At 40.4% G+C, this 9,337-nt stretch overlaps 1 protein-coding gene across 1 annotated transcript in view; it reads left to right on the top strand.

The window, feature by feature from the left end:
* The window catches only part of LOC110100489 (mediator of RNA polymerase II transcription subunit 15a-like), an 82,203-nt gene that overhangs the window by 31,238 nt on the left and 41,628 nt on the right, over positions 1–9,337 (top strand). The gene's annotated exons all lie outside the window — the stretch shown is intronic.

The following is a 9,337-nucleotide window of genomic DNA, read 5'->3' as shown; positions in this document are numbered from 1 at the left end:
AAAGAATTGTTTCGGGTTAGATTTTGTTGATATATTGTGTTTCAAATGAAAGTTTTGCTTATGGATTTTGTCTTCATTTCATGAGAATTTTGTTATCTGATTTTAGGTTTTTAACGGGTGTAAATCCTAATGATTAATTATCCCTTCCAGGTTAGTGTTTAGATAGACATTGAGTATCACTTGTGATTAGAATATGTAATTGTTCATCCCTCCCAACTGCTCCAATTGAGAGTTAGTATAACTCTAAAATTGATTGCATGATCTATATTTCTTAGCTCCTCACTTGATCTGGATATGCACTAGTTACTTGTGTCTTCCTTTTCAGCTAATTTCTGTCTGAGAAGAGACGGTGATGGAGGTGCTTTCATCCATCTATCTTCTCAAATCTCTGGTTGCATGTTCTCATCCTCTTAGGGTTCGACCTACACTTACTCGCCTCTTCTTGAGCTTGTTTGATGACAAGAAGCTCACAGGATTGTTGACTCCTCCTCCTGAGGCTAATCAAGGGATGTCATGAGTCCTAATCTTAACGTGTAGCATTATATATGTATCTGTGTATAGCTTATGTTTTGCCTTTTTATGTGTGGCATTATTTGTAGCCTTCACAACTCTATAAATATGAGGTGATGAGGAACATAAAAGGGAACTTTTCTATTACTTTTTTTTAATCAATTTTTTAGCTTTTAGCCTCTTTGAAGACCCCTTCACCTTTTGGGCTTTGAACTTATTCTTGTACTTTAAATTGTGATTCTTGAATATAAAAGACTCAAATTTACACTTACACTTTAATAGCAAGACAATAGAGGAAATAAAGATCTCATCATCTAACATGGTGTTAATTTAAATATTGCATATATATATATATATATATATATATATATATATAAAGCTGCAAAGCTGGAATGAGACTATTCCATGCTTGAGGGGCTTTCTTCCAGCCATATATAGACTAGGGTTACTCAACATAAACCTCTTCTTCAAAATAAAAATTTAACAAAACAAATTTGATATTCATTAGATTAATACTGATTTGAACCAACAGTAGAAATTAGAAACCTGATAGTTTCCATACATGCTATAAAAGTAAGGACCTCATTCTAATCAATGTCCGACAATTGCTTATAGCATTTAGCAACCATTAATAAATCCTGTAAATCCGGATTTAGTAAATCCGAAATGTGTTAAATCCTGATAACTGTTTGGTATGCTAAATGTTAAATCCTGTTAAATCCCGAGAAACTGTTTTGTAACATATTTTAAGATTTATGGCGGTTAGGGATTTAAATATGAATAAGATAATTATAAATTAAAAATAAGTGTATAATTAAAAATAAAAATTAATGTGTTATGAATTAATAACATGTTAAGTATAAAATATTAATTAATTCTTAATTACACTATTAATTATATATTTAATAAAATATATTTAAGTTATTTTAATTAAGCTAATTATATTAATATTTAATTACTAATTATACAATTAAGTTAAATTATATAATTAATTTATGCACTAATATACAATTAGTTATTTAATTAAATTATTTAAATTACTTAATTATTAATAATTTAAATTATATTAATCAAGTTAATCAATAATAACATAGAGGCGTCTAGGGTTTGCCTTTCATCTTCTATTTTCGTCGTTGATGTTCGGCTTCTCGTTACTTTGGAGCCTTGGAGGAGGTGTATAGATTGCACGTGTCGCTGACAGTTTGAAATACCAAACATATACATAAAACAAAATACAAATGCGCAATTTTTTTTAAAAATGCGCAAGTAAAGTGCAAGTGAATTGCGCAACAAAGGCGCAATAAAGGCGCAACTTATCTCGTACCTTTGATAAAATGCAGCCTTCTCCCAACTTCGCCTACCGCCAACGAGGTCCTGGAGAATGAAAATGCCAAAGGTTTTGAGGAACTGCTAAGAACCTATGTCGGAGAGTGAAAGGTATGGTCGATTTGTTTTGCATCTTTATGTATTCATAATTTCAAATATATCAGGTTGTCAGGCGAGGTGGATCGGGCGGGCTGATAAGACATAAAGCAATAATAGTAAAGGAAAAAAGTTCCACCTTGAATGTCAACATATTATTGGCTTACAAAAGCAGAGATAGGTCCGGTGACCGGACCTAATAATTTACCTGCTTCTTCAGCTCCTTGGCTGCTCGACTTCGCTCCTTCGCCGCCTTCCTATTGGATCGAAAGTTACAACATTTTGATCGTGTTATGTCCTAGAGTATTCGCGGCGGTAGAGAAATATAAAGTTTAATGTCTTATCGTTGTATGAAGATCCAGCACGCAATCAAATAAGAGAGAGGGTCTAACATTTATGAGACACCAAGATTTTTACGTGGAAACCATTGAAAAGGGGGAAAAATCATGGGGCCTAACCCATTTTGAATGAATCCACTAGTATAGCAGTTGATTACAAATGAAGCCATTCCTTAGGGGAAGGCCTTAACTTGATGTGCATCTTATAGAGTACATTACATTATGTGAATACAAAGAATCACTATAGACGTGTTTGTTTGGTCGGAAGGACGGTAGTCGATGGGCGACGTAAGTCGGAAGGATCGTAGTCGACGGGCGACGTAAGTAGTCAGGACCATAATCGGCAGGCGGTAGAGGTCGGAGGGACTGTAGTCGGTGGGTGACGTAAGTCGGCAGGCGCCAGAGGTCGGAGGGACTGTAGTCGGTGAGCGACGTAAGTCGACAAGACCGTAGTCGGCGGGCGACAGAGGTCAAAAGAACTGTAGTCGGTGGGCGACGTAAGTCAGCAGGACTGTAGTCGGCAGGCGACATAGGTCGGAAGGACTATAGTCAGCGGGCGACAGAGGTTAGAAGGACTGTGTCAGGTAGAAGTCTAGTAATTGATAGAAATCCAGCATCGAATAAATGTCCGGCAAAAATCTAACGAAGGACAGAAGTCCAGCGTCTGGTTGAAATCTGGCTATGAGTAGAGGTCCGATGTCGGGTAGAAGTCTGACATCAGTCAGCGGTCAGGGAGAACTCCATTGTTAGATGGTATTCGAGCAAAACTCCATAGTTACTTGGAGATTGGGCGGAATTCCGACGTCTAGTAGAAATTTGGCGATGATCAAAATTTCAGCGTCACTTGGAAGTCGTGAGGAATTCCGACGTCCCATGGAAGTCAGGCAGAATCCCGGCGGTGGTCGAGGAGGAGTTTCTTCCCTCCTAATCTTCTCTTATTCCTTCTCTTCTTCTATTATTGTTGTTTTGCTCCTTGCTTGGGCCCCATCTCAAAAGAAATGAGGGGTTTATTAATAGATTTCTAGAGTGGCATGGTCTGTAAATAAATGAGAGATCAGGGGTAAATGGGGAGTGGTTGGATGGACGATCGATATTAAATTCCTTGATTGTGTATCGTTCGTCAGACATTTAAAGGTCTTAATAATGTCGGAATTCGACAATCTTGGGCTCGTTGGATTCCTCTCGTCGAGCCGCTTGATTTGACTATAAATATATTATGTTTCGAAGTCGTTTAGTAACTGAAACTGTGGTACAAACTTTCCAAAAGCGCTTCGGGTACTTGATTTGGACTCATTTGTGCACATATTGAGTCAAATTTGGTGTAGTTGGGTTCTTATTTCCGAGGCGCTCAGTTCGACTATAAGTTTGCTAAAATCGAAGTTCAGGTGATCCTAGATTTAATTTTTGAAGTTTTCAGCTTGATTTTAGCCTTGAGATTCATGCCCAATCAAGATAATTTATTGATGATATATCAAATGCCCCCTATTTTCGAACGTCGAAGTTTCAGGAGTCCGAAATTATATGCGTTGACATTTTACATTGGCCGAATCGCAAAAAATTGCGTTCAAAAATTAAAATTTTGACTTAAACTTGATCATAGAGGTCCTATTGAGCTCCAAAAGTGTCAAAATTGAGTCCGGAACTTCAAAAAACGTGTTTGAGGACCCAAAATATGTCGAATTTGGACCGTCAAATCCAAAAATTGGGTCCGGACACACGTAGACTGTCAAACTGGCTGGCCGGCCGCCGCCCGCTGTCAGTCGCAGGTTGCGGCACTCCTGTCGCCTGCGAAATGGTGCATCCTGCGCGCTGGACCGTGTAGTTACGTTTTGATTTTTTTTTTGTGTGGGGCCCACGTTTTTAAAAAAAAATCCCAAAAATTTATAAAAAATTTAGAAAAATCAATAAAATTCCACAAAATTCTGGAATTTCTTTTTCTTCCCAAACAAAGGCTATAAATAACCCCTCAAGGCTAGGGGGAAACTTATATCTTCTTCTTTTCTCGTTCTAACTTTCTTACAGTTGAGGCATTCCTCTATTTTTTGTCGTAGGTGACTTTCCCTATGCAAAATTCAAGGCCCCTCTTCTGGTGTAGAAGTTAGAATTTTTGGATTCATTTCTTTTCTTTCTCCTCCCGCGTTTGAAAAACCGTGTCGGGTTGACCTTGGAACCCGAAAGTAACCCGAAATGACCCAGAATGCATACAAATACGTCTGCCCGGAGTGACCCTGCCCGCTTCCCGGCACCCCGCCTGCCTGGCCGCGTCACGTCGCGAGGCTTCCCGAGGCTGCCTTCCATCGCGTCCTGAGGTCATGTCGGGTCGCATCCATGCCATTTTCGCAATAGTTTCGAGCCGCGTCTGGCATCCGCGGCAGTCCTGCGCAGCTTCTGGCGTCCGGCATTCGCGTCTAGCAGTTCCACACCGCTTCCAGCGTCCGCATCCAGCGATTTCATGCCACGTCCGGTGTCCGCATCCAGCGGTTCCTTGCCGCTTCCTTTTCCGGCGTTCAACATACGCGGGTCGGGTCAGGTTCGGGTCCAAAAAATCGACCGGTTTGCAAAAATGAGTCGGGTCGACCCAAACCTGAATAGTGTCGGGTCAGTTTCGGGTTCGATGCGAACCCGCCCGTAACCCAAAATTGGCATGTCTACTGGGAGAAGTCGAGTGAATCCACCAAGGATGTAGGACCTTATCCGAGATTGTACGTCAGAGCCCCTCTCGATGACGTTAACCTATATGGAAGATGTCGAAAGAATCCAGCAGTATGTGAAACCTATAAGAGGTTATATTTAGAGCCATGTTCGATGACGTTAACCTGTATGAAGAGGTCGAGAGAATCCACCAAGGATGTGAGACTTATCCGAGGTTGTATGTCAGTGCTCTGCTCGATGATGTTAATCTGTGTGGAAGAGATCGAGAGAATCCACCAAGGATGTGAGACCTATCCGAGGTTATATGTTAGAGCACTGCTCGATGACTTTAACCTGTGTGGAAGAGGTTGACAGAATCCACCAAGGATGTGAGACCTATCCAAGATTGCATGTTAGAGCCCTGCTCGATGACGTTAACCTGTGTGGAAGAGATCGAGAGAATCCACCAAGGATGTAAGACCTATCCGTGGTTTTATGTTAGAGCCCTGCTCGATGACGTTAACATGTATGGAAGAGGTTGAGAAAATCCACCAATGATGTAAGACCTTTCTAAGGTTGTATGTCAGAGCCCTACTCGATGACGTTAACCTGTATGGAAGAGGTCAAGAGAATCCACCAAGGAAGTGAGACCTATCCGAGGTTGTATGTTAGAGCCCTGCTCGATGACTTTAACCTGTGTGGAAGAGGTCGAATCGAATCTCCCTGGGATCATTTTTTTCTTGATTGTGAAGGGGTGAACGCCTCGTGTATCCCGAATCAAAGATAGAGAATGATCTATCTTTAGATTGTTACTATCTTTTTGAGATGATGATTAAGACCTTGCCTAAGGAATATAAGTCTAGTAATTGACTGTATAAAGCTTGTAATTGATTGGAAGTATCCTTACTATTACTGGGATATTCCTGAAATATCATCTGGATATTGAAAGCATTGGAGGATCTTTTTTTGACCACGGTTGGAGTCAAAGTTGCCCCCCACCCAAAGTCTGCATCTGATTCTTATGAAATTGATGCAACAATGATTGATGTTAAGAAGTTGACATGAATGACCTTCTAAGTTTGAAGCAAATTTTGCCCCCCAGTTGGGAACCATGTTCTCACAGATGACCCAAGACTGTTGCGTCCTAGAGTATTCGCGACGGTAGAGAAATATAAAGTTTAATGTCTTAGCATTGTATGAAGATCCAGCACACAATCAGATAAGAGAGAGGGTCTAGCATTTATGAGACACAAGTATTTTTACGTGAAAAATCCTTGAAAAAGGGGAAAAATCACGGGGCCTAGCCAAGTTTGAATGAATCCACTAATATAGCAATTGATTACAAATGAGGCCCTTCCATGGGGGAAGGTCATAACTTGATGTACATCTTATAGAGTACATTACATGATGTGAATACAAAGAATCATTATTGACATATTGGTTTGGTCGAAAGGACCGTAGTCGATGGGCGATGTATGTCAGAAGGACTGTAGTCGGCAGGTGACGTAAGTCGGCATGATCGTAGTCGGCGGGCGACAGAGGTCGAAGGGAATGTAGTCGGTGGGCGACATAAGTCGACAAGACCGTAGTCAGCGAGCGAAAGAGGTCGGAAGGACTGTAGTCGGTTGGCGACGTAAGTTGACAACACTATAGTCGACGGGCGACAGAGGTCGGAAGAACAGTAGTAGGCGGGCGGCGGAGATTAGAAGGACTGTGTTAGGTAGAAGTCCAGTAATGGATAGAAATCCACCATCGAATAAATGTCCGACGAAAATCTAATGACGGACAGAAGTCCGGCGTCAGGTTGAAATCTGAAGATGAGCGGAGGTCCGGGGTCGGGTAGAAGTCCGACGTCAGTCGGCGGTCGGGGAAAACTCCGACATTAGATGGTATTTATACAAAACTCCAGAGTTACTTGGAGATTAGGCGGAATTCCAGCATCGGATAGAAATTTGGCGACGAGCAGAATTCCGGCGTCCCGTGGAAGTCGGACAGAATCCCGGCGGTGGTCGAGGAGGAATTTCTTCGCTCCTAATCTTTTCTTCTTCCTTCTCTTCTTCTCTTCTTCTTGCTTTGCTCCTTGATTGGGCCCCCTCTCAAGAGAAATGAGGGGACTATTTATAGATTTCTGGAGTTGCATGACCTATAAATAGATGAGAGATCAAGGGTAAACAGGGAGTGGTTGGATGGACGGCCAATATTGAATCCATCGATCCTGTGCTGTTCGTCGGACATTTGAAGGTCTTAATGATGTCGGAATTCGGCGATATTGGGCTCGTTGGATTCATCTTGTCGAGCCGCTTGATTCGACTAAAAGCACGTTATATTTGGAAACCGTTTGGTAACTCAAATTGTGGTACGAACTTTTCAACAGCGCTTCGGGTTCTTGATTTGAACTCATTTGGGCACGGATTGAGTCAAATTTGGTGTCGTTGGGTTCTTATTTCCGAGGCGTTCAGTGAAATTGAAGTTCAGGTGATCCAAGATTTAATTTTTGAAGTTTCAGGCTTGATTTTAGCCTCGAGCTTCGTGCCCGTTAAAAGATAATTTTTTTATGATATATCAGATCGGAAGCAAGAACGGTAGCTCGCTGCGTGTGAAGGTAACTTTCTCCTTTTGGCGCGCTTCTTCGGCTAAATCCCGTTAAATCCGCCGAACCGAGAGATGTAGTAAATCCGTTGGCTGGACTTAAATCCCACGATAAATCCGATACCAAACAGCCCCTAAAGAATTTCTTCTCGTCCTTCGACGTCGGATCGGAAATCACGACGAAAGGCCTTCCTCCGACTCTTGTTGATCACTGCCATCGACACCTTCTTTTTCTCCGTCGGGAGTCGCTACTTTGCTCGATGGAGAATAACAACTGGCGGCCCGCCCAGGGAGAGACTCCCTCCATGGAAGTCCCTTCCTCCGACTGGAGGTCCCAACTCCAACCCGAAGCGAGGCAAAGGATCGTTAATAAGATGTAAGACCAATTTTTTCTCTCTTTACTTCGTTCCTGATCGTTATCCATTTATCCATCGCCCTGATTAGGTTTTACCTAGCTCATGTTGGTTGAACAGAGCGTTAAGGCAGTTCTGGTGTCTATACCCCGGGGATAGATTTTAATGATATGAGGAGCATGATTACCTGTTAGGCTGTTATATACATAATTCATATCCTGAATCAAGGGTTGGTTTTTTTTTTTTTTTTCCTTTACTCCTCGGATTGGTGCGTGGCAGAATGAATGCGGCAAATTCATAAAAAAGCTCGCAGGTGCCTGTGAGAATATTCTGATACTTTATGTTTTAATTCTCAAGAAAGAATTTTGTTGCTCTCAAAAAGAAGCAGTCTTGAAATGTAACACAATACAGATAAACTTGCCAACCTTTTAAATGACTGCAACATCTATTACTAGATTCTCAATTGTTTACAGTATGGCTTATATATTTCATTCTTTTCTTTTTTCTTTTCTGTTGCTAGAATGGACACTCTAAGGAGGCATCTTCCTGTGGCTGCTCCTGAGGGGATGACTGAACTCAAGAAAATTGCAGTACGATTTGAAGAAAAGATTTATGCTGCTGCTGTCAATCAGGTGCATGCATTTTTTGTATAACAGAGAATTCCAATGTCTTCTGATTGATTTTACATAAATTGGCATCCATATAACAAATGTCCTGAAAGATTAGGACTGCTTTTGGTTGGTGAAGAAGGGTCAACTAGGTCAATATACCTTGCACCAACTGGAATTTGATAATTAATTGCATCAATTTTCATGTTAGTGCAACCTTTCAGAGTGTTTTCCCACTGTGCACAACTATTGAGGAAATCAATCATTATGTTTTCGGGTAGAAAATGTTATAAGTAGCACTTTCAAGAAAGATGTTTCATAACTTAATGTTTTATTTGGTTTGGATTCTAAGTGGAGAATGGTAGTGCGTTGGTGTTGGGTTTTAAATTATGTTTTATCTTTGATACTATATTGTAAAAAAATAATTTACATTTTTTCTACTATTGTCTTTCCCTTCAGTACTTATTTTCTCATTTTTCACTCTTTTTATGAATTTAGTCAGATTATCTAAGAAAGATTTCAATAAAAATGCTATCTATGGAGACAAAGACCCAACAAAATGCTCCAATGAACCCTCAGCCTGGCGTTAACCAAAATTCTACAGACACAGGTAACAAAATTTTAAGATAAATTTCCCAATAATGAATGATAAACTCGGTTTTTTTTTTGTCTACTACTAGAAGCATTATAAATGAAATTTTTGTTTCAGCTTATATGATTTGTATTGGCTTTTTACCGCTTCCTTAAAAACTTGCATATTTGTTATTCGTGATGATTCAAAATACCCTTAATTTATGGTATTGTTTATGGATCGGATAATGATATAAAATTGTTTATCATGTTTTAAAATGTTTTATGTTTTATTAGAACAACTAGTGATTTTGGA

Source organism: Dendrobium catenatum, unplaced genomic scaffold, assembly GCF_001605985.2.
Source record: "Dendrobium catenatum unplaced genomic scaffold, ASM160598v2 fragScaff_scaffold_188, whole genome shotgun sequence".
In the NCBI taxonomy this organism is placed as follows: Eukaryota; Viridiplantae; Streptophyta; class Magnoliopsida; order Asparagales; family Orchidaceae; genus Dendrobium; species Dendrobium catenatum.
Note: the sequence above shows the minus strand (reverse complement) of the source record. Positions and strands in the feature narration are given on the sequence as shown.